Raw genomic sequence first — 25,174 nt, 5'->3', positions numbered from 1 at the left:
GTATAACTAGGGTTTTGAGTCCACGGATCTTAAGAGCACTGGGGAGCTTGAGATGGCATCAAATTTGAGGGGTGTACTAAATGCTGCTTACAATTCATTACATTTTTTTAGATATACTAGTGGTCCACTAAAAGATCACGGAGTGGGTGAATGCAAATCAGTGTGCAGTTCATGTCTCAGTTCCTCGTTTAGAAACTGGTAAGAGTTTTCTTAGGTGATTTTCAGGGTCAGCGTCCTCTCTAAATTCATAAGATTCAGGAATTGGAGCAGTTTATTTTCTTTATATGCCCCTCCTTTTCCTTCCCTCTTCTTATTTCAAAATGAGGGCCTGAAAGTGATCATGATCTGGATGAACAAATATGTTTACAACAAGTATATTATCAGGAATCTTTCCCGGGTTTTGTACACACAAACTGCATTTTTTGGTCTGCTAGTCTTGGAAATGTTTGTGACTGCTTCTTGGCTTTTGTAAGCATTGCTCCGCCCAACCACCTGTTTTCTTTCTTGTCTTAACTGCTTGGGATGGGGCTGTTTTCTATCATGATTTCCTCCATTTGATAAAACTCTTCTTCTGCTTACCTTACTTTCAGTCATTTCACCGTAGCACACCCCCAGAAATGGCTAAGAAACCTTGCTGTCATCAACCGTCTAATTGAAGTATGTCACAGAGTCTTAAACATTCATTCCAGAACCTCAATATGGGACACCTACCATACCAAGAAGAGTTTTTCCAAAATAAACAAATGGGAATACATCAAATTAAAAGCTGCTCAGCAAAAGAAATGATCAACAAAATGAAAAGACAACTTATGGAATAATAAAGTTATTTGCAAATCACATATCTGACAAGGGTTACTATCCAAAATATATCAAGAATTCGTGTAACTCAAAAGCAAAAAAAAAAGAAAAATTCAAATAAAAATGAACTAAGATCCTGAATATACAAAGAAGACATGCAAATGGCCAATAGGTAGATGAAAAGGTGCTAAGCATCACTAATCTTCAGAGAAATGCAAGTCAAAACCTCAGTGAGATATCACCTAACATCTGTTGGAATGTCTTATCATCAAAAAGACAAGCAATAACAGGTGCTGGCAAGAATGTGGAGAAAAGAGAGCCCTTGTGCCTTGCTAGTGGGATTATAAATTTGTTCAGCCACTATGGTAAACAGTATGGAAGTTCCTGGGAAAAAATTAAAAATAGAACCACCATATCATATGGTAGTATATTCTAACTGACCCAATAAATGACCTAGTAAATTCTAATTTGGAGTATTTATCTGAAGGAAGTGGAAATACTTTGTTGAAAGATATCTACATTTCCTTGTTTGTAGCAGCATTGTTCACAAGAGTCAAGACATAGAACAACCTAAATTGTCTATCTAACTATATATATAGAATGGGATATTGTTCAGTTATAAAAAAGGAAAAATTCTGCCATTTGTCACAACATGGATGGATCTTGAGGGCATTATGCTAAGTGAAATAAGTCAGAAAAAGACAAACACTATATGTTCTCACTTACATGTGGAATTAAAAAATCACCAAAAGACCCAAATTCATAGAAAAAGAGACCAGATTTGTGGTTACCAGAGCCAGGGGATGGAGGGTGGGGGAACTGGACGAAAGGGGTCAAAAGGTACAAAATTCCAGCTATAAGGTAAATAAACACTGGGGATGTCATGTACAACATGATGACTTTAGTTAACACTGCTGTATGGTATAGGTGAAAGTTGCTAAAAGAGTAAATCCTAAAAGTTCTCATAATAGGGAAAAAAACATTTTAATTTTGTTCGTCTCATATCTCTATGAGATTATGGATGTTAACTAAAGTTATTGTGGTGATACTTTCACGAAGTATGAAAGTCAAGTCGTCCTTACATGTTTTAGAGCAGAATAAATGTTATAATTATTAGGAAGTTCTGCCTGTGCAAAATGGTGAGTTTCGCTAAACTTGTTTTAAGTTATATAGATAAAAAAAAATAAAAAGAACCTGAAGAAAACAACAACAACAAAAAAACCATGGTCTTTCAAATCAGGAAGACTTGACTTTGGATCTCTGCTCAAATACTTAGTAATTTACCTTAGGCAATTTAATCATAAGCCTTAGTTTCCCATTTATAAAGTGTGGATAATACCCTTCCACGGTGCGGTTGAAAATTAAATGAAATACTATAACTGTTTTCTGGACCTCAATAAGTATTTGCTGTATCCAAACTTCTGTCTACCTACTACATCCCTTTGGATGAGAATATTTTCCATCCATCTGCTTGATCCAGACTGTTTCCCACAAGGAAACATACAAATGTTAACTTTCCCATTACTTCTCATATCAAAACTTAACTCTTCAATTAATTATAAATTTGAGGGCCGCCTGGGTGGCTCAGTCAGTGGGGCATCTGACTTCAGCTCAGGTCATGATTTCCTCGTTCGTGACTTTGAGCCTGGAGCCTCCTTCAGATTCTGTCTCCCTCTCTCTCTAGCATCCACCCGCCACTCACTCATGCTCTGTCTCTCTCTGTCTCTTAAAAATAAATAAACGTTAAAAAAAATTTTTTAATTGTGAATCTGAGCCAAAATTAGTTACAAAAATGTTTATCAAAGTTTTGCTTATAAAAGAGAACAAGTGGAAACAGCATATATTGAAATAAGTCATCCTTTAATAATAAATTATAGTGTGTCCATACATTGTGATATTGTACAACCATTAAAATATATCTTATTAGCATGGAAAAATATTTTTAACGTGCCTCCATAGGTAAAAATAAAGATTAAAAACAAGTATATTACAATGGTATTAAAATGATATGTAAATGCATAGAACAAAAAACAGAGTGATATACAACAAATTATTAGCCAATGTTATCTCTAGGTGGGGGCATGTGTGATTTTTATTCTCTTTCTTCTATGGAACTAGGAACAGTGGCTATGACTTCTGTAACACAGGATGTAAGATGTCACATTTCTTTTATTTTCCTAAATAAAAATCGAATTGTTCCTGGCCCTTATCTGGCTAGAAAATTTAATTTCAAGCATTATCGAAATTTCTTTCCACTTAAAATTGTCAAGATTGCACAAGCACCCTGTGGATCTTGTAAAGTTCCAGACATTTAAATAGAATCCTCTGATTTTGATATATTCTGATTACCAATGATCATCCCATACCCAAGCCACATTATGCCTTGAAATTTGAGAGCTGTTCTGTCTCTACCCCAATCTTGAGTTCTGGGAACGCCTGCAGATACAGCCCAATGTTATCTCGGGCACCCTGCATTTTGTAATCTCATCTCTTCTTTCCTCTTCAGATTGTTTTTCAAATTTTCATGTAGCAAAACTGTTCCCTACTAAGAATAAGCCTGTTTCTTTTTCATGTATTAATTCTTGAAGTAAATGGTACTTTTAAGATTAATCTTAATAAATTATTAAATAGTTAATATGTATCGCCATGTATTACTTATGTATTACTATGTAATCATATGTATTACTTACTATGAATAGGGCACAAAAGTCCCTAATTTTATTTATTTATTTTTTTAATGTTTATTTATTTTTGAGACAGAGAGACAGAGGAGAGTAGGTGAGGGACAGAGAGAGAGGGAGACACTGATTCTGAAGAAGGCTCCAGGCTCTGAGCTGTCCGCACAGATCCCGATTTGGGGCTCGAACTCGTGAACCATGAGATCTTGACCTGAGTTGAAGTCGGACGCTCAATCAACTGAGCCACCCAGGTGCCCCCAAAAAGTCCCTAATTTTAAATGGAGTCTCTGAATCATCAAACTTTTTTTTTTAAGCATTTAGCAACTTTTAAAAAAAATCGAAGTATGGTTGTCACACAATGTTACATTAGTTTCAGGTGTACAAAATAGCGATATGAAATTCTGTATGTTATACTATGCTCACCCTATGTGTAGCTCCCATCTGTCACCATACAACACTATTTTAATACCATTGACTATATTCCCAATGCTATACTTTTTATCCCATGACTTATTCATTCCATAAGTGAAAGCCTGTACCTCCTATTCCTTTTCACTCATTTTGTTCATCTCTCCTTCCCTCTCCCCTCTAGCAACCACCAATTTGTTCTCTGTATTTATGGATCTGTTTCTGGTTGTTGTTGCTGTTGTTTATTTATTTACTTTGTTTTTTAGATGCCACATATAAGTGAAATCATATGGCATTTGTCTTTTTCTGTCTGACTTATTTCATAATGCTTTCACATGCTATTTCATATCATAATACCTTCTAGGTCCATCCATGTTGTCACAAGTGGCAAGATATCTTTCTTTTTGTGACTGAGTAATATTCCATTGTAAAGATTTATCACATCTTCCTTAACCATTCATCTATTGATGGACACTTGGGTTGCTTCCATATCTTATCTATTATAAATAACACTGCAATAAACATAGGTGTGCATATATCTGTTTTGCTTGTTTGTTTCAAAATTTATTTATTTTGAGAGAGAGAGCATGAGCAGGGGAGGGGCAGACAGAGAGGGAGAGAGGGGATCTCAAGCAGGCTCCACGCTGCCAGTGCAGAGCCTGATGCAGGGCCTGAACTCACCAACCATGAGATCATGACCTGAGGCAAAACCAAGTGTTGGATGTTTCACCGACTAAGCCACCCAGGCACCCCTATCTTTTTCAGTTAGTGTTTTCTTTTCTTTTTTTTTTCAGTTAGTGTTTTCATATTATTTGGGTAGATACCCAGTAGTGGAATTACTAGATTGTATGAATCATCAATCTTATGAAAATTATCTTCTACCATATGGCCAGATAGCCATTCCCCGACAGTCTTGCTACCTGCTCTTGATCTGAGGGATGGGAGTTACCAGTACTCTGTAAATAAACAAATCACCTGGATCTTTTCTACCTTGTCTCCATGTTTGCTTCCTCTCATAATTCTCTATAACAATTTGGGCTTTGCAAACATAACTGACAGGGGAAATGAAAGGAAGTAAGGAGTTGAGGTTAGTAATCTCCATGCTTTGTACTGGCTGCTTTAGTATTCATAAAACTTAAAAAATTCTTTGTCGATGGAACATGAAGTCATGGTTGGGAATGGAGAAGGAGAATGTACCCATAGCCAGGAGAACTCAATACAAAAGGATGGTACATGCACTTTCAAAATGTTCAACAATGAGCTTCTAACCTATTTAGTATGAATTTTTTTTAACAATAATTTGGCAGGAAATAAAACAAAGAATGTGTATATTAAAACTCCAAACTTTCTCATTTCCTATTTACTTGGGAGCTTTTTCTTTGACTTCTTGGGCTCAATTTATCTGTGAATAGCCAATGGGAAATGGCTATAAAAAGACATACGTAATTGGAGGTCAAAGGTTTGATTTAAAGTCTGACTTTGATGTTCAATCTTGGGTAAAGCACTCACCCTCCCAGAGTCCATTGCATCCTCTCCTTCCAGTGGAATGATAACAGCGTGGCCTGGGGCAATGCTGTCAGGACCCCAGTTCATCCCAGAGGTCACTTGCAAATCTAGTGTATGATTCCCATGTACTGGGAAGACTTTCTTCCCTAAGCACTCATGTCTGCTGCTCTGAGGACTTAAAAACAGAGGACATGTTTTATAATCCCAAATCTCTGTGTTTCCTGAGTTCTTTTTCACAACTTTCAGGGGGAAATACTGATTCCAACTAAGAATAAACTGACTTGTTTTCAGATGTAAGTTCATGAGACAAACAGCAACTTGAAGATTAAATCATAAATCTTAATAAGACATTATTAAATATACTATGTATAAAACATTAAGCCTCTAAATTTGAACAATCTTATACAGATTATCTTCCCCTACCATGTAGTATGGTCTGATTTATTCATACAGTTGACTTTTGTTGAATTTTTTCAACCCTCCATTTCCATCCTTTCCATCTTGATAGGCTTCCTCTTCTTCAGGAAGTCTTGACACAGTAATGACTTTGGTTTCTCCCTCCCCACATCACTGTCTCTACCCCTCAGTCTATCCTGCTGTCTTCCAGATTACTAGTTTAACAGTGTCATTCCCCTGCTGAGATCCAAAACATCAAAATCCATCTCTGACAAGTAATGGGCTACCAAAATTAAAACAAAATGGTGCAACTAACCACTACCAACTTTGATAACTGGGAAGTTTCTTATTCACTGCAGGAAAATGTCTAAATTTCTATATTATTAAAGAATTTTTATTTTTATTTATTTTATTTTTTATAAGAAATTTTAAAGCCTGACCCCCAACATACATTTCTAAATTTACCTCCCTCCTATTGCTCTCCCCACAAACTCTCATCTCCTACAATTGCCTTTGTACTTCCTGCCAACCATGAATTCCAGTCTTTGCCTTTTCTACTTAAATTTATAACAACCCATAAAATCCCAATCCTGGTTTCATGGCCCAGTTTGGGGATTTTCAGATTTAACTTAGTGCTCCCTTGTCTCTGTTTCCTCCCTCTAGCACTTCCTGCTCAGGACACTTAGAATGGTTTTCAGTCATACACATCTTTCATATTTCATGCCACCAATACAGGTTTCTGTGCTTGTATATTCTTCTCACACTCAGTTTCATGGCTATTTTCATCTTTTAAGTCTCAATTGACATGTATCTTCAGAGAGAACTTTCCTGGACATGTTGATTTTTTTTTTTTTTTGTCACCATCTTGTTTATTTTGTTCCTTGCCTCCCCATTCACTAAGATATAAGATCCATGAAAATATGAACTTTGTTAATGCAGTTTTCTCTCTCTCTAGCCCCTAATAATATGCTAGGCACATGATACATAGGCAAGACTGCAGGGGAATGGCTACATTAAGTTCTGGGTAAAGTTGGACTATGTTTTCAGGACTTTTTAGGAGCCAATCTTATCACAAAACAGATAAGCTTCTTATTTTCAAGAGATGAAGTGACTTGGCCAATGAGTTTAACAGTGTAACTTAAGTTTTGCCTTCCCAAGTAAATTATAGATTTTAAAAAGGATCTTCCAGCATAGATATTTAAAAATTATTGTATATGAGTGATCAAATGAATGAATCCTATTATTGGTGAATGGATGTTATTTATTAAATATATGTTATATGCAAATAGAATGCTATATAAGTGTTGGCAGAACATTCCAAAACAAATGACCATATGTAACAAACCATGCATTTATTACAAAATGAGAATGAGTGTTAGGTAAAATGGAAATATCTACAGAACCAAATGAAAGGGAAATTGTTTTTCTAGAACTATTATTTGTAGCAAAATAGTCACACTCTTTTCTCTCTTCCTATTTTAGTGATAAATCAAAATATTATTTGATATTATAATGTTTTCTTTACCTATATCAAATTATAAGCAAGAACGGGCATACAACTGGTTAGGATATTAGTCTTTTGTTTTTAATTCAGTTTTTGAACCAGTCTGCTGCTATTTTCAGGAAATTAAAAGTATCTCAGTAGGATATTAATTGAGAAATATTTAATTATTTTGTGTTAGCAACGTTCTCCTCAATGGTCCTATCTATATATAAGTAAAACAGTAGGATCATTTTGTTAATTTGGAATGGATTTGATTATGATGAGTGTTTGGCTTTTTCATAGCAGTTTTTGGAATTTTGTTACAGTTGTTGTGAATTATCTCAAATTTCACTCTACCTAAAAAACAGATTTGGGACAAACTGAAATTAAAGGTTAGATTAAATGTTATGAAATTAAATTCTAGTATGTGACTATCTTTGTTAGTTGGGTGAAGATTAAGAGTTACTTGCTTTTTTTTCATTGTGTTTTCATCAGAGAACAATGACATATCAATGATATCTATATCTATATCCATATCTATCTATCTATCTATCTATCTATGGAAGATTTTCCAAAGAGAAATTCTTGGGCATGACAACATATTTGGACAAATAGCAAAAGTGCTTTTGAAGATGCTTAGTCACTGGTTTTATAGACATAAGTACAGGAATGCTGTTACTATCTTAGCCCTCTTATGAAAACACTACTGACATCTCTCAGAGCTCAGTTACTTGAAGAAGCCTAGACTTTAACTTAGTAGTAATTCTTCCTATTCAGGATTACCTTCAAAGCAAAGGACATGGGCTCAGATCCTCTCATGGTCATCAGCATATTTAAATTCCAAGAGCACAAGCATTTTTAAAATTCTGTTAAGTGCTGGCAAGTTGGTCTCTGATCCATGTAATTGGGCTGGTGCCCATTCTGACAGAATTGCTAAAACTAGCCAAGCATTTTCTTTACCAAATTAAGGGGGATCTTAGAGAGCAGAAAACAACTTGCTAAATTATTTCCTTGAGTAGGTTAAACATTGGACAACTTGGCTTTGTCAAAAGTTCCTGAACGTGGTGTATCTGTAGTCACAATTTTCTACTGTGTATTAAGTCACATTAATTGTTGAGTGTATGACCCATTCTAATTGTACAATATAAATTTACAATTTGTGATAAAATCCAAAGGGATCCTGATTTGATTTTCACTTCTTTATCTGTAAGAAAAAAAGAAATATTTTTAAGGTATAGTAGTAGAAGTCCATAGAAGGGTGGAGAAAACTGCATGGTAGGAGTCTGGCAATAAAATGATCTGACTTGTAGGGAAGTTTTTTCTGGGAATGAAGTCTATGGTGATGTTAAGAGGGGAAAGGAGATGCAGGGGTGAACCCCAATGATAATATATGAAAGTAATAGTAATGTAAGAGTATAAATTAATATTTCACAGCAAAATGATAAGGAAACTGTAGATATAAAAATTTTGAATATAGAAACCCAAAGATGAATGAAGGAGTTGGGAGTGGGAAGGAGAGGCAAGAGAGTGACCATTTGCTGATGAAGAAGAGAGTGATGGAATGTTCTAGCCTGGCTACTTACAGGTTTCATTTCCTACCAGTGGCTCTACCACCACCACCACCGTCAGGGATTTGGTTGGCTTGGCACAAAGCTGAACAGATGGTTCAACAACACTTGCTATGAGATAGTATGATATACTGGAAAAATTGTCAAGTTTGCCAGACTTGGATTGAAATTCTAACTTCACTGCCAATTTTCTGGGTTTATGTAATATTAGGATTCCAAATAAAGATAATAATGCCTAATTTCATGATTATAGTGAAGGATGCTACAAATGTAGTAATAATACAAACTACCTAGCTCCTTATAGGTTCTATTTAAAGAGTAACAGTGATATTACTAGTGCTTTATTTGTTATAGTCCTCTTACTATATCAAAAAAAAATTAAGAAGGAAAACATTTTAAAGAAGTAGTATTCCTAACATGTTCAATTAAAAATAATAATTAAGAGGGGCGCCTGGGTGGCTCAGTCGGTTAAGCGTCCGACTTCGGCTCAGGTCATGATCTTGCGGTCCGTGAGTTCGAGCCCCGCGTCGGGCTCTGTGCTGACAGCTCAGAGCCTGGAGCCTGTTTCAGATTCTGTGTCTCCCTCTCTCTCTGACCCTCCCCCATTCATGCTCTGTCTCTCTCTGTCTCAAAAATAAATAAACGTTAAAAAAATTTTTTTAATAAAAATAATAATTACGAGAAAATTATTGCTTCCACTTTCCAGGTCAAAATATTGATGTAAATGTATGGCTGTGGTCAATGTATATGAAAAGTACAGGTGATTCTAGTAGATATTTAGCTATTCAAATATAGTTCTTATAGTTCACAAATACTTTCTAGATCTGTGCTTTCATCATGCCACCTAATTATTAAATTTATTATAAATACATTTTAATTAGAGTCTGTTCCACTCCTAATTTCTGATTAGCTTCATATTACCAGGAATTTTACTACCATTGGTGGGGGGAGGGGGACTAGAAAAACTAAACTTTCTCTTCTTTAGTAATGATGAAAATGCAGCAGCAAGTAGAATGTTATCTGGGTGTCAGGTTCCAGATATTTTTGAGCCCAAAATCATAGATAACAGATTCAACACATATCCTTTGAGCCCCTAATATCATGCGGACTTGGGGAGTGGGGGAAAGGGTTGATTAGAATGAAGAAAGCTTGTTTCCTGTCATCATAGACCATAAAATATTTTTGCTTTCATGGCCAAGTATAAAACAAATTGACTAGGGCTCGAATGAATGTTCTTTCTCAAGTGGAAAGATTTTTTTATGCCGGAAAGGGGAGCTGGTAGAGAAATTTTCCAAAGTAGCAATTGAGTTAAGCTTTGCAGGATGATTATTTCAGTGGAATTTAAGGGAAAGGTGTGCAAGGAGAATTCATTTCTGTGCTGGGACAAAGATGAGGGTCAATTAGCTGGATGCCAAAAAAAAAATTCACAGGTGAGAATGTCTTCGATTTTCTTTGATTCAGGAGTTTTACTAACTTGATTTTGTTAGTACTTAAAGACAGGAATGACTCACATGAATGATGTTCACAGACAGATAAGTAGTAAGAATACCAGGTTATTATTTTACTATAAATACAGTTGCAGAATGCACCAGAATACTCAACCATAGTGGACAAGAAGGACATATTATTCTGAGCAAATCGGTGAACATTTAGAATCTTCTCTATCTGCAGTCTGGATTAAACTTTCCTATCCAACTCTTAGCACTCTGAGTATCAATTAGCGTACTAGTTAATCATTTTCACTGAATGTATGGATTTTACTACAAATAGTATCTCATTCCTCAAGCCCAAACTCATAGGAGACAAATCATTTTTGCGTAGTTAAGAATATAGGATACGTGAAGCAGAAGTTGTAAAAAAATAGAAAGCAACTTCATATAAAGAAAAGCCAATTATAAAAACATCAAGTTCTTCTTTTCTATTTTTTGAGCCATGAGTTTTGACAAGTAGGTACTTCCTTATTAATTACTTCAGCCACTTCTAGGACTTTCCATTTGCTTACTTATCCAGTGCTAGTTATTATTAGGGCTTATTATTAGAGCTTATTATTCCCAGTCTAAAATTTTAAGATGTTGATGAGTAACAAATGGTATGAAACTCATTGACTAGTAATAATGCAAAAGGAGGGACTGGATTTAAAGGGGCTGCTACCACACCTTCAGTTTCAGATGGGTTGCACCTGTAGTCCTCTAAATGATCTTCATTGATCACAGGCCCAGGGAAGAGGGGTCTTCAGATCTAATTGGTCCTACAGCCTGAGGCAGTCTATGCATGCAGTGTCTCTCTCACCTAGTGGAGGTGGAGGTCCTTGGAGCCAGTAACATAATTTTGAAGAAAATAGGACAAAGTGAAGGTAGTAAATCTGAATTTGTACCATCCATTTACGGGTCTGTGTAAACAGTGAGATCATAGGTAAGGAGCCAAAATGGATGTGGGCACAGAGGACACAGAGTGAAGCAATGGGAGGTGGTCTATATCAGTTATAGAGAGGGGGAGACATACTTGCAGAAGCTTTTGTTCACTGCAAGTATGGAAATAAGTCAGTCTCATTTAGTAAGTTTGCAAAGAGGCAAACATCTCCCCATATGTTTTCACTCTAGCCATAGCATATACTGAATTTTTCTTTAAAAGCCTTTAATCAAAACATTTTCCTATTTTTAACATGTAACATATTAGAAATCCTCTCTCTCCGAATATTGAGAGCTACAACTTTTGATTATCAAACTGACTAGAACAGTATGAAGCTCATGAAAAGGGAGTCTTTTTCTGTCAGAGTCGTAGGATGAACTTGCCCTGTGAAACATACTCTTTCACCAATTATACCCGGGGGGAGGGGTGAGAAATAGCAACGTGTTCTCTGCTCCTCTGTTGCACACACACCACCTTTCAAGAAATTCAGGGTCTTCTTTGAAAAGAAAAATATCTTGATCCCCTGAGACACTACAGGCCTTTTTTTAGGAAGGAGAGATTTATAGTATGCCAGGTTGCATTTATGGGGGAAAAAAAACAAAAAAACAAAAAGGAGTTGATTCTTGGGCTGCAGAAAGCAGATGATCGAGAAGCCATAATGACAGAGTTTGCAGAAATTACATTCTTTGAAAATGTTACAAGAGAGCTAGGAGAATGTGCTCAGCATTTGATTAAAAGCAAAACTAGAAGGTCCTGAAAACATGATATACTAAATGAATATGTCAATCTTTAAAGACACTGATCCATTCTTGCGGAATTTGGATAAATCTAAACAGTACACCTCCCTTATTACTGTGATACCGGGTTTTTCAATTTGTGTTGCCAACTTGTAATTTAACGTGATTTGATTTTTCCCTCTATATCTCAACAGGTGTATTACAGCCTTTGGTATGCTCTTAATCCTAAATTTACACTCAGTTACCAACTCAGGTGTTTTGAGTTTGGGGAGGAACTATTTGAGTAGATTACATACTTTTAAAATATATTTAGTATTGTTTTATTTCAGTTTAAAACTAGGTTGACTTTTATTATATATCATATATATAAAGTTATTATATATATTATAAAGAGGTAATGGGATACTACAATTGTAGTCAATTTACCAAATTAGAAAATTTTTAAATGTGTTAATTAATAAACCTATAATTATCTAACCCAGTGATCTAACCCAACGATTATATCATACTGATATTTTTCCATTGCATTTTTAAAAATTTAAATCCAAGTTAGTTAACACATAGTGCAATAATTAAAGTGGTCTTCTATTGTTCTTCAAAATGTATCCATTTTATATTTTGGGTTTGTTATAAACTTTGCCCTTTTAAAGAATGCAAAAATGCTCTAGGTTATTCATCTTTTCAATTTTGTTACTTGTTGGGGGGGGGGCGGTGGAGAGGAAGCTGTAACTACTTAAGGATAAGACGTGCTTCCAGACACATACACACAGACACACACAGTAGCATCCACGTGGTTTCGGATCAGCTCACTTACATACTATTTAAGCATGTTTTGGGACTTCAGACTCCGGTTCTGAGAAGTTAACATTTACATTTAAGATACCCGCTTCTTCGAGAACATTGCTTTCCCTCGCTTCGTCTTTCATTCCACCTTAAAACAGCTGCGAAGACTGAAGGAAACCAGCCCACAGTTTAGCCCCTCCTACCAAGGATTGGACTTGAACTCCTCTGTCGTCCCGGCTGAAAAAGGATCCTGACAGAAAGCTAGAGGCATAAAGGAGCCTGAAGAATCTCATGTAACTCTGGGAACAGTAAGCAATATATTTACTCTTGCCCCGCTCACTTCTCTCCCCCACGCTCCTTAGCTTTTAAGTTCGTATCTGACTTGAAAGGGAGAAAGGACGGAGGGAAACCGGTGGTTCGCTGCTTTACAAAGTCTGCCTCTCCTCTGCCTTTTGGAAAGGAGACTCAGATCAGGGCACTTAATTTCTTCGTAACAAATGCCAGCTTGCTCTCCGGGGTCTAAAGGCATGGGCGAATGGAACGACAAGGGGTTTCCCTTACTTAGAGCCCCCAAAGAAAGCGACCGTTCGACAGGGCAGTGAGGTGGCTCTTGTTAGAGCTCCACGTGATGCCTCCCTGAGGTTACCGATCCCGGACTAGAGCGGTGTGGTTTTTGACAGCCACTAATACTCCTTAGCGATGGAGTCTGTGGGCTCTGTTAACGTTTTAATTTAAAAAAAAAAAAAAAAAAAAGTCGTTTCGATTACTTATGCAAAGCGTTCCTGGGTTTCTCATATGCTGCAGCGTCAGGAGAAAAGAAAGACCATGTTGGAAAAGGAATTGTAAAACCACTGGTATTCTGATTTGCCCTTCCCTAAGTTAATTGAGGAGCCTGGAGAACAGAGCTAGATCCTGAGCAAGTTTTGAGCAAATACCAAAGTTACGTTTTGAGTGTGGATACTATTTTGGTAACTTTGTTTTAGAAAAAGTTAAAAAAGGCATTTGGCTTTGAAATAAGAGTGGCTTAACCTATGTAAGTCTCCTAGAACTTACAATCATTGGAGTGTTAAAAATAATGATTTTCATCTCAAAGAGTAGAACAAGAAACGCTGGTCACACTGGTTGATGATGTAAGCATTTATTCGGCCAAGGCACATGGAGAGTATATAGTAGAGGCATCTCATCTGGATGGGTGTCAGTTCTTGGTTAGGATATTTGCATGTACAACCCTTTGAGTTCAAGGAGGATTTGTGTTTTATTTCTGTTTGTTTCAGAAATTTGGAATTGAAGCTGAAGAGATATTTGCAGGGAATCGTAGTGAAACAAACCCTGTTAAGAATTTTAAAATTTTATTCCTGGAGGTCCCTAGACCCTGCCAACCAAGTTTGATGTTGGGATAAGAAGCAAGTACTTGCTGCTTTCACTGAGCAAAGGAAGAGTTAAATTTTAAATTAAGCAATAATTGTGAAATGCACAGAGAAGTGTGCATTCTGCATTTGCTGAAAGCAGCTTTGCAGACTTCCTGAAAGGGAAGCACATTTTATGGAACAAGAAACTAAGAAACTTATTTAATAATTTTCCTTTTCCTACTTAAACATAAATGCAAAACACCCCAATTGTGACTTACAGTCCTTTTAACATTGTAAGTCACTTTTGAAGTATTTTGCATTTGTATTTTAATAGGAAAAGGAAAATTATTAAATAGATTTCCTAGTACCTGATAAAAAGTTCATTCCGTAGAGCTAATTTGGCCTGTGTTCGTAACCCAGCAGTGTCTTTCCTGGTGTCACTACTTAGAAAGCAAAATCATAAAACCATGTCATTTGTATATTAAAACACAAGTTCCAGGAATAAAAAAGAGGAAGACAGAGTTAGCTGTGGTTCCTTTTCCTCTCATAAGCCTTGTAATTACCTTCAGTGTTTTCCCCTCCTCTTGCTTGCAGACTTTATAGCTCTAATTTTTCTCAACTTTGCTTTTTTTTGTTTTAAATCACAGACCCTTTTACAAATCTTGTGAAATCTATAGACCATTCCCCAGAATAATGCACGTATGCTCTTCCAAAATGTACAAATTTGGAAACACCATTAGGAAGATCACAAACCCACCAAAACAATTCATGTCACATGCACATGTAGTACTTCTTAGAACTTTGGAGTTTTCTACTCGTATCAAATAATTAGCAAATCATTTCACTGATAAGAAGAATTGTTGGGGCGCCTGGGTGGCGCAGTCGGTTAAGCGTCCGACTTCAGCCAGGTCACGATCTCGCGGTCCGTGAGTTCGAGCCCCGAGTCAGGCTCTGGGCTGATGGCTCGGAGCCTGGAGCCTGTTTCCGATTCTGTGTCTCCCTCTCTCTCTGCCCCTCCCCCGTTCCTGTTTCCGATTCTGTGTCTCCCTCTCTCTCTGCCCCTCCCCCGTTCATGCTCTGTCTCTCTCTGTCCCAAAAATAAATTTAAAAAAAAAAAAAAAAAAAACGTTGAAAAAAAAAAAAGAAGAATTGTTAAACAGTGAATATTGCAGTGCCCATACTGTCATTCATTCATTAGTGTTCTGGGACTCTAAGCAGTGTGGTGTAATGGAAAAAACTACCAAGTGACCTGGATTCTATACTGAACCCCAGTAATAATTAACTGTGTAATATTAAGCTTGCCATTTTTCTGTAACATCTGATATTTTTAATTGTTGATGCAGCACATAAAACAAGTAGGAAAATAAGATACAAGTTATATTTTATTGGATTATGGGATGTCTGTATTTGCTGTTTTTATTCCAAAATTCCTAACAATATTTCCCTGCATGATTGTTTTATAATATTCTTGTTTATTACAAAGATAATTCATACTCACTGCTTAAATTTCATTAAATATAGAAAATTGCAAAGGAGGAAAGGAAAAAATGACCTATAATCCACTCAAGGGCTATTTTTAAAATTTTTTTCAATGTTTATTTTTAAGAGAGAGAGAGAGAGAGAAAGAGAGAGAGAGAGACACAGTATGAGCAGAGGAGGGACAGAGAGAGGGGGAGACAGAATCTGAAGTAGGCTCCAGGCTCTGAACTGTCAGCCCAGAGCCCTTTGGGGGGCTGGAACTCATGAACAGTAAGATCATGACCCGAGCCCAAGTCGGACATTCAACCACCTGAGCCACCCAGGTGCCCCTCCTCAAGGGCTGTTTTTAAAATGTCATTCATTCATTCATTCATTCAGTCAACAAATATTTATTAACTATTAGGCATCAGTACAGAGACAAAGAGACAGGAATTCATTTATATACATCTGTTTATACTTCTAGACATTTTTCTATACATACACTCACAGGTACATTTTACAAAATTGTGATTACATTTGTTAAAAGGTAAGCTGAAGCATATCAAAAATTTTTAAAGTTTATTTGAGCAACAGTTAAGTGGAACGAGACGGTGCAAAACAAAAGTGGACAGAAGCACTTCCCCAGCAGGCTCTCCAAAAAGAGACTTCTATCAAGAAAGAGTGGAATCAATGTAACAAAATTATTGATTGGCTGTAGTTTAAAGCCTAGTTGGCTGTTTGTGGTTGGTTGTCCTTAGGTTTCAATATGTAGGGTTAGTTTTTAGACCGTTTTGGACTTTGGTTTGCTTATGTAGACCACCAAGGCATTAGTGTCACCTTATCTAACGGCCTCCTTATTTCATTAGTTTAACACGCTACTCTTGCTATTTTATAACATGCTTACCCCTCAGGCATGATATTGTCTGTTAAAACATGATTTTTTTATACTTGTGTATAAGTTTGTGTTCATTCTTATCTGAAGCAAATATTATTGAGTCCCTACTGTGTGCCAGGTACTGGACAAGTAATGGCTATCTACCCATGAATAAGAGTGCTTCTCACCAGCATGTAATTTTTGGACTGTGGAAATGTTATATTGGCTGATCATTGATTTTTGGATATTCAGGTGGATTTGTTTTCTACTATTACAAATAACGTTTCAGCAAAGACCCTTATGTAAATGTTTGTGCACAACTTTGGATAGATTGTACTTCCTTTGGATAGATTCTTAAGAGTGTACGCCCAGGTTTTAACAAAAGTTCACTACTTACAAGTTGTAAGATCATAAGCCAGTTGCTTTATCAAAGCACTCTTTTCTCCACTGTAAAATAGGAGTAATAATAATAATTGAGTGTTTGAAGGATTCTCAAAAATGCTCAACAGAATTTCACGGAAGGTTAGCAATTATTGTTGCCATTTTGCTCTTGAGAAAAATTGTATCAATTTCGAAGCAGTATGCGAGAGTAGAACTTCCCTATGATAACGCTAACACCGTGTTATCAGTCACATGGGACAAACAACAATGAATCCAAAAATTTAGTTGTTATATGAAAAATGGTATCTTGTTCAAATGTATATTTTTTTCAGAAATAAGGTTGGGCAATTTTATACTGGCCACTCATGTGTCTTTGTTTATGAATTGCCTCTTTCAATGTGATTTTTAAATCCTTTATTTTTCAGTTTTCATTTTGAATATGGTAAATATCAATAGAAATAACTCACATAATCATGGGGCGCCTGGGTGGCTCAATTGGTTGAGTGTCTGACTTCGGCTCAGGTCATGATCTCATGGTCCGTGAGTTTGAGCCCCACGTCGGGGCTCTGTGCTGACCACTCAGAGCCTGGATCCTGCTTCAGATTCTGTGTCTCCCTCTCTCCCTACCCCTCCCCCTCATGCTAGGTCTCTCTCTCTCTCTCTCTCTCTCTCTCTCTCTCTCTCTCTGTCAAAAATAAATAAACATTAAAAAAATTTTTTAAAAAAGAAATAACTCACATAACCAAAGGCCTTATTAAAGGTCCTCAATAGGTTGATGGGGGGTGGGAGGGAGGGGAGGGTGGGTGATGGGTATTGAGGAGGGCACCTTTTGGGATGAGCACTGGGTGTTGTATGGAAACCAATTTGACAATAAACTTCATATATTGAAAAAAAAAAAGGTCCTCAATAATTTTGAAGTGTTGGGGGGGGGTCTTAATATCAAAGGCTAAACATTAAACTGGAAATACAAATTCTATAACTATTGCTTTTCTCAATTTTGGAAAATTGTTCTTATTGTCGTCTGAAACCTGTTCTTTAAAAATGGGTGAGATGCATAGAAAAATGAAAGAAAGCCATTTTTATTCTCATAGACTGTCATAGTCTACAAAACCAGAGAAGTTGAGGAGGGTTCAGGGAAGTGGGCCAACACCCTTGTAGAATGTCCCACAGCTCCAGGAACATCTCGACTTGTTTCATGTAGAGAAGATGAAGACTAAGGGTTACACGATTCTTTATGAAGGTTTTGTAGGAAAAATAGCATCCATATTTGTCGAGAACCAACTTTTTATTTATAATTTGTTTGAATGCTTACAAAAGCAGAGACAGAGTGTGAGGGAGGGACGGAGAGAGAAGAAGACACAGAATCCGAAGCAGGCTCCAGGGGCTGAGCTGTCAGCACAGAGCCCGACGCCGGACTCAAATCCACAAACCCCACAAACCGTGACATCATGACCCGAGCCAAAGTCGGCCGCTTAACCGACTGAGCCACTCTGAGAACCAACTTAGAGAAAATGAATTTACTAGCATCTCTTCATCTACTCATTGACGCTTAGGGCGGGGACAGTTGGGGGGACCCAACGGTTAGTTGGTTCTGGAGTCCTTTCCAAAGAGGACAGTAACCAGAGCAGACACTGTTCTGATCTTTTGATACTTGCACCTGAGAAAAAAAGAGATGCACCAAAATTTTGCTGCTCTTGCTGTGTGAATCTCAGTGTTTTTGATCCTTTCTGATTCTTAGTCTACCTTTACAACCTTGTTTGGAAGTACGGTTTATCTCCACTTTGTACAAATATCATTTTTAATTTATTGAAACAACAGGGTAATCCATTTTGTAGACTTTTTACATGTATTTGGTTCAATATTAGGAAAGTATTGAGGAAAGAAATTTAAAGCAATTATGTAAGAATTTACAGAAAAGCAGTTTGGGGAAAAGGGCCTACAGATGCATGCAGCTGTGAGGACATGCTGTATAGGCACCTGCATCTGTAATTAAGATGTCTTTTTTTATGACTTAATTTTATTTATTTAGAGAGAGAGGGTGTATAAGCAGGGGAGGGGCAGAGGGAGAGGGAGGGAGGGAGGGAGAGAGAGAGAGAGAGAGAGAGAGAGAGAGAGAGAGAGAATTCCAAGTAGGCGCCACAGTGCAGAGCCAATGTGGGCCTTGGACTCACAAACTGCGAGATCATGACCTGAGCTGAAGCCCGAGTTGGACACTTAATCGGCTGAGCCACCCAGGTGCCCCTGTAATTAAGATTGCTTAATGTCCATCAGTCCCTTGTTATATATACCGTAAACCTCAAACGGGTATTGTATTCCTTTCCATTCAACTGTCATGAAGAAGAGGCAGATGAATTTAAAATTGATGGAGGTCACAAATTTAGATCTTAAAAAGGTAACACCAGAGTTATCGGTAGTTCATGGCACAGTCTTCTAACTCACTGCTTTCAATATGTAATGGGAATTCACGTTCAGATAAGAACTTCAAAGTATTGTTAGACCCTTGATCCTTAGAAGATGGTACTAACATATTTTAGGAAGATGCCACATAGCAAAAATTCTCATTTAAAGAGATTTCTTGGTTAAAAATTTAACTGCAGATTATTAAGATGGTTGCTTATAGACTACCACTTGGTACTTATTTTTTGAGGCGGTGTTCACCAAGAATTTATATTTTAAATACATGAAAGCTCATAATATTTATATGGGATTTTTTTCTTACCCTTACCACTAATGATGTCTCTGCTATCAATGAAAAGTAATAAAAGAATCAACTTTGTGAGACTCCTTCAGTGTTTGCAGAAATTCTTCCTGTTGAAATTATTTACTTATTTATTTTTAAAGTTTACTTATTTTGAGAGGGAGTGAGCGAGAGTAGGGGGGAGGGGCAGAGAGAGAGGGAAAGATTGAATCTGAAGCAGGCTCTGTGCTTTCAGTGAGGAGCCCAGTGCAGGCTCAGTCTCACAAATGATGAGATCATGACCTGAGCCGAAATCAAGAGTCAGATGCTTACCTGACTGAGCCACCCAGGTGCCCCTAAATTATGTTTTAGATTGACAGATTGGTTTGGTTGATTAATACCTCGTGAACAATTGTCAGAATGAAAACACATTTGTATAAATCATAATTTTCTATGAGGAAAATACTGTTTTATTAATATAGTATATAGCACTCCTAGAAAAATGGTAGGAAAAATATATCTTTTTAATACTTAGAAAAAGAACAGATATTAAAGGAAACAATTTAGAAAATCTGCGCTCTCTCTGTCACTTAAGAATTTTACTTGCTGAGGGGTGCCTAGGTGGCTCAGTCGGTTAAGCCTCTGACTCTTGGTTTCAGCTCAGGTTACGATCTTACAGTTTATGAGTTCGAGCCTCGCGTGAGGCTCTGTGCTGACAGCTCGGAGCCCGGAGCCTGCTTTTGCTTCTGTGTCTCCTCTGTCTGCTCCTCCCCTGCTCATGTTCTATCTCTCAACAATAAGTAAACATAAAAAAAAAGAAAAAGAATTTTACTTGTTGGGTTAAAAAGAAAAATCCAGAGCTAATATTACCAGGAATTGGTGATCACTGGGCTGTATGCATTTACTCCTTCACCAATTCAGGAAGTTTTAATTCAGACTGACTACATGCTAGGCACTGTGATCCCTGTAGGGGAGACCTGGGTGAATAAAGCAGGTGTGATTAATTCCCTCTTGGAAGAGAGAGGCAATAATTAAGCAAACAATACACAGATGATAAAGGAAGCAACCTGATTCCAACAGTTGAGAATAATCTGGAGAGGGGCAGGACTGAAAAGTTTCCCTGAGGTGAAACGTAAGCATAAAGTGAGGCTGTGAGGGATGAGAAGCCGAGAGAGAGGAGAGAGCGTAGGAGGTGAATGGAGAGAGAAGGGTGTGGCTTGCGCTGGGGGCTCCAGGCAAAGCACTGGTACCTGAGCCTTCGAGAAAGCAAGCAAGAAGCTGGATGGAAAACCAGAGATTGGGGTAATGTCGTGGGTGCAAAGGAAGCAAAGTGGTTCCAGGGAAACAGAGGGTAGAAAAGTGACTTCACTTGAAAACTTGGTGGTCATTAGTGATCTTGATTAAGAGCAGTTTCAGTGGAGTGATGGGGACAGAAAGTGTGCGTGAGGTTGCCCGTGGATGGGGGGTGAGGACTCTGGGAGCATGGATACCCTGTGAACAACTGGCCCTCTGGAGAAATCTGTTGGTAAATGCAGCAGAAACGTGGAAACATGGAGGGAGGAGGAATATGAAGCAGAGGGACTTCTATGGGCTTGCTCATCAGGTCATCAGGAGAAAGTCATTTTGTTTGTTCAGAAAAGAGAGGTATGACTATCATGTACTTACAGAAGAGAGAGGGCTTTTGTGTCCCAAGAGCCACTTGCGGGGTCAGGTCTCTTAACAGGAGGAGGAATTCTGCTTCCTTGGTGAAGGCAAACAGGACTGAAGTGCAAGTACAGGGAGTTTGCTGATTTGGTGGTGGGAAGATAAGACACTTCCCTCTGGTGTTGTTTTCTCAGGGAAGGGAGATGAGGTCACCAGCTAAGAGAGGGGGGTGGGGAGAGGCAAGGTGGAGAAGAAAGCCATTTTCTAGAATGGGGATGCAAATTCACAGGAAAAACTTAGAAAGATACTGTGTAGTGTCCAGGGCCTCTGTGAATGTTGAGAATGTGAACCGAAAATAAAACCAGTCTGCCAGGTTATGTGGTTTTTCTCTAGCTAAATGCTAGGAGCAAACCCAGAGAAGCTAGAATGGCTTAATTCTTCTAGAGTGGGAGTTTTGAAAGCAAGCAAGCAAGAAAATCTGGAAATCCTTAAGATGAACAGGCAGTACCCTGAGCCAAAACACAAAATGAAAACAAAACACCTAAAACAATGCATAGAAATTCATGAGCTTATAGAATACAGACCTTTTTATCTAAGGTAATTATTAACTAGCAGGGAGTAATTACAAGTTGGCTTGATTTCTAGCATTTTGTAGGAAGGGATTGAATTTGTTGCTTTCACTCTTGTCGGATTCTTACCTTTCCAGTTGCCTGGACTGGATATCACTTTGGCAAATCTCAGTGCCTTTACCTGCTCCAGGAGCCACCATACTGGGCTTTTTACTCTTCTTGTCTTAGTTGCTAGAACTGTCATTGTCATTTTAAATTCTGATTGCCTAACAGTTGCTGTGCCGGCCTTTATTGGGTGCCTAGGTAAGTTCTTATGTCTGCCTTATATCATACCCTTCAGCTTTCCTCAGCTTTTGCTTACTTCTCCAGGCTCCTGGAAGCCATCAGTGCTCCCTCAAGATAGTTTAGTTGCTTTATAGAATTTGAACCATTAGAGCTCTATAGTATAAGGCTGGCCAAAACATGTGGTAGTAATAATCGACCATCAGAAAAAGTTTTTCTTTTATAGCCTTGCTATCAGGATGTTCTTTCATCAACCTGAAATACATCCTTGATTTTGCAACTAAAAGTCCTTTCCTTTTCTTTTTTAATCCTTAGAACTTTGGAGAACAGCTGGTTACCATAATCGACATGTTTTTTTCAGGAATGACAATATTATTGAAATACTGACTCTTACATTTCTTCAAAGTTTAGAAGAAAATCTTGTTTTTTCAAAATTCATTATTTATATATATATACGTATATATACGTATATATGTATATATATATATATACGTATATATACGTGTATATATATATACATATATATATATATATATATACGTGTATATATATATATATATTTTTTTAAATCCTTATAACATTAAAGTTCTTTAGTTTTGCACTAAGGATGGCTGGGCACTTTCCTGAATGAGAGCAATGAGTCTGTGTGGGTCAAGCCTGGCAACATGCAGAGGAGGGGAAGCTCTTTGTGGTCAAATGCACTTAAGTTTGCATCTGGCTCGGACCTTTTCCAGATGCACTGCTTGCCACTCAAGGTTCTTCTCTGGCCTCCTTTCCTCCTACCTCAATGAGACACACCATGAATTGGAAAGTCATTCTGTACTTTATTCCTGGGTTCTGGCCATATTTGTTAGGCTGTGGTTTAGATGTAGTTATCTAACTTCTTCCTGTCCATAAATGAAGGGGACATCTGCAAACTGAAGGGGAGAATGTAGCACTGTTTTTGTTAATTTCATATTTTTTGCAAGCTCACTGGGAGGGAGGGACATTTATGTCACCAGCAGAGAAGCTCAGTAGAAATATTCTTACAGACTCTACCAATGTCCTTGGTACTGTTCTCTAGCTTGTTGCTCTAAGGTTGAGAAAATGTAAATTTCCTATTTTGAAGCAAATTATGGTGTTTCTAATTTATTCCAGCCTGTGTTTTTTTACATGCAACGTCTAAATATTCATATTGGGTTTACACATTTATTATGGTGCTAGCAGAGGTAGGTAGCACAAAAAAGAACTGTTTTTTTTGTTGTTGTTGTTGTTTTTTGTTTTTATCATTTTACCCTTTATGGTGCTGTGAACTCTTCGGTCCTCAAAAATTTTACATTGAACTTTAGAACTTTAGTTCCACAGAAGTAGAGGGGGAAAACATACCGCAAGTCTCTGAAGCATATATAAGTATCATATAAGGGGTCTACTAGACTGCATAGGGTATTGCCTTCAAATGCACATTTACACAGCTCTTCATCCTTCAAAAGACTGGGTTTCCGGTTTATTTTAAAAAGCGAATTGCCATTCACAGTATCTAGAAGCAAATTTCTAAAACTCCTTACAACCTGAGAAAAGAACAGTGGATTTGAATTCCTATTTCATGTAACACAATCCAGGACAAGTAGAATGCTCATTTCCAGCTTAGTGGTTTCGCTTCCTGGTAGTGCCTCGGATGGGTGGGTGTATGGCTCCTCTTATCTTCCACAGTCCTGCTATATTTATTTGTCAACCTTTTCCACTTCAAGTTCACAGTCAACATCCATATTTTAACTACCTCACTAGCTGCCTGAAATAGTTATTGTGTCAGTTGAAGAGTGAAACAAACCCAAAATGTTGATAATTTCATTCAGTAATAAAATGGTTCTCATGAAACATTTAAGCCAACATGACGATTTTCCTGGGGGTTTTCCCTAGACTGTTTACTTTAGAAAAAAGATATGGCTTTCCCCTCCTGTGGCAATCTTGAGTACGTCATGAAAAAAGGGCAGCAATTAAGGGGGAGTGGAACCCTCAACAAAACACAAATACTCTCTAGGGGAGCATTTTTTGCAAACCTCCTGGTCTGGAGAGAGAAAGCTGTGGAAGTAAACATGCTTCTCAAAACATTCTCTTTTTGCTAGCGTTTTGTGTCATGTCATTAGGTATATTTAAAAAGTGGTAACACCAAGGGCATTAATGTATCTGTTTCTTTTAAGTAAAAGAACGTTATTCTACGTTTTCTGAAAATGAACCTAATATAGTTAACACTTGTCAATGTGGTATTATTCCATACTCATCTATGTGGCAAGAGGAATTTTTTTTTAAATAGTCCACCTCATATTTGCAAGTTAACATCTTATAACTATAATTCAAATTCGGAAAAGTGTAAAAGATGAAAATGACTCTTTTAAAACTTTATTTGACCAACCATAGAAATTCAGTTTTTCATTTCTCTCAAATTCATATCTTGAGCCTATTCTGCACCATCAAATAATAACTTGGCAACTTCAGATTTTGGTCAGGCTAAAAAATATATATATATATATATATATATATATATATATATATATATATATCCTTTTTATTTTGGATGAATCTCCTTTTTAGCCTGAGTATGTGAAGGGCAGGGGAGAGGAGGTAATGTGGTAGGGTACAAAGAAAGAGTAGCTGGTTGAGAGTGAAAGACTTTGTTCAGCTGTTTTTCCTACTGGGTGAACTTGGCTAGTGTCAAGAGGAAAAATTTCTTTCTACCCTTCAAGATTCTTCTGGCTGGTCTACGAATTAAATTGTCATGAGACAGATTAACAAGAGAAAAAAAACCCAAAGTTTAATTATGTGTGCATAGAAGCAAGTTCTAAAGAAATGACCAGGGTAGGCAGTTTGTATACTTTTTAGACAGAGACAATAAATCTGTGAGAAATAGACAGGACAAAGAAAACTTATGTTTAGGCACATTAATTGATAAGGAATCCTAAACTAATTTGGGTTGGGGTACTAAATTACTAAAAGTAACAAAGATTGCTCAAATAGCCTTTTCAGCTCGGAATTCCCTATCTTGGGTGATGGGGATGTCTCTCTTTACCTTCTGGTCCAGTGAGGGTACCTTTCACATGGGAGATTTATTTCCTGCTTTCTGTAGACAAAGGTGGGGGTGGGACGGTGGGATGTGGCAGTCAGAGTGTTCTTTTTGCATTGGCTATTTCTTAAGTAACT

At 37.3% G+C, this 25,174-nt stretch overlaps 1 protein-coding gene across 1 annotated transcript in view; it reads left to right on the top strand.

Annotated features, from left to right (window-relative positions):
- Positions 1 to 12,816: 12,816 nt before the first annotated feature.
- The window catches only part of PLA2G4A (phospholipase A2 group IVA), a 162,507-nt gene continuing 150,149 nt past the window's right edge, over positions 12,817 to 25,174 (top strand). Inside the window, exon 1 of the mRNA XM_049634055.1 lies at positions 12,817 to 13,074. The gene's annotated coding sequence lies outside the window, so the exon portion shown is untranslated. The remainder of the gene's footprint in view (positions 13,075 to 25,174) is intronic.

The sequence above is a fragment of the Panthera uncia genome, chromosome F1 (assembly GCF_023721935.1).
Source record: "Panthera uncia isolate 11264 chromosome F1, Puncia_PCG_1.0, whole genome shotgun sequence".
Classification (NCBI taxonomy): domain Eukaryota; kingdom Metazoa; phylum Chordata; class Mammalia; order Carnivora; family Felidae; genus Panthera; species Panthera uncia.
Note: the sequence above shows the minus strand (reverse complement) of the source record. Positions and strands in the feature narration are given on the sequence as shown.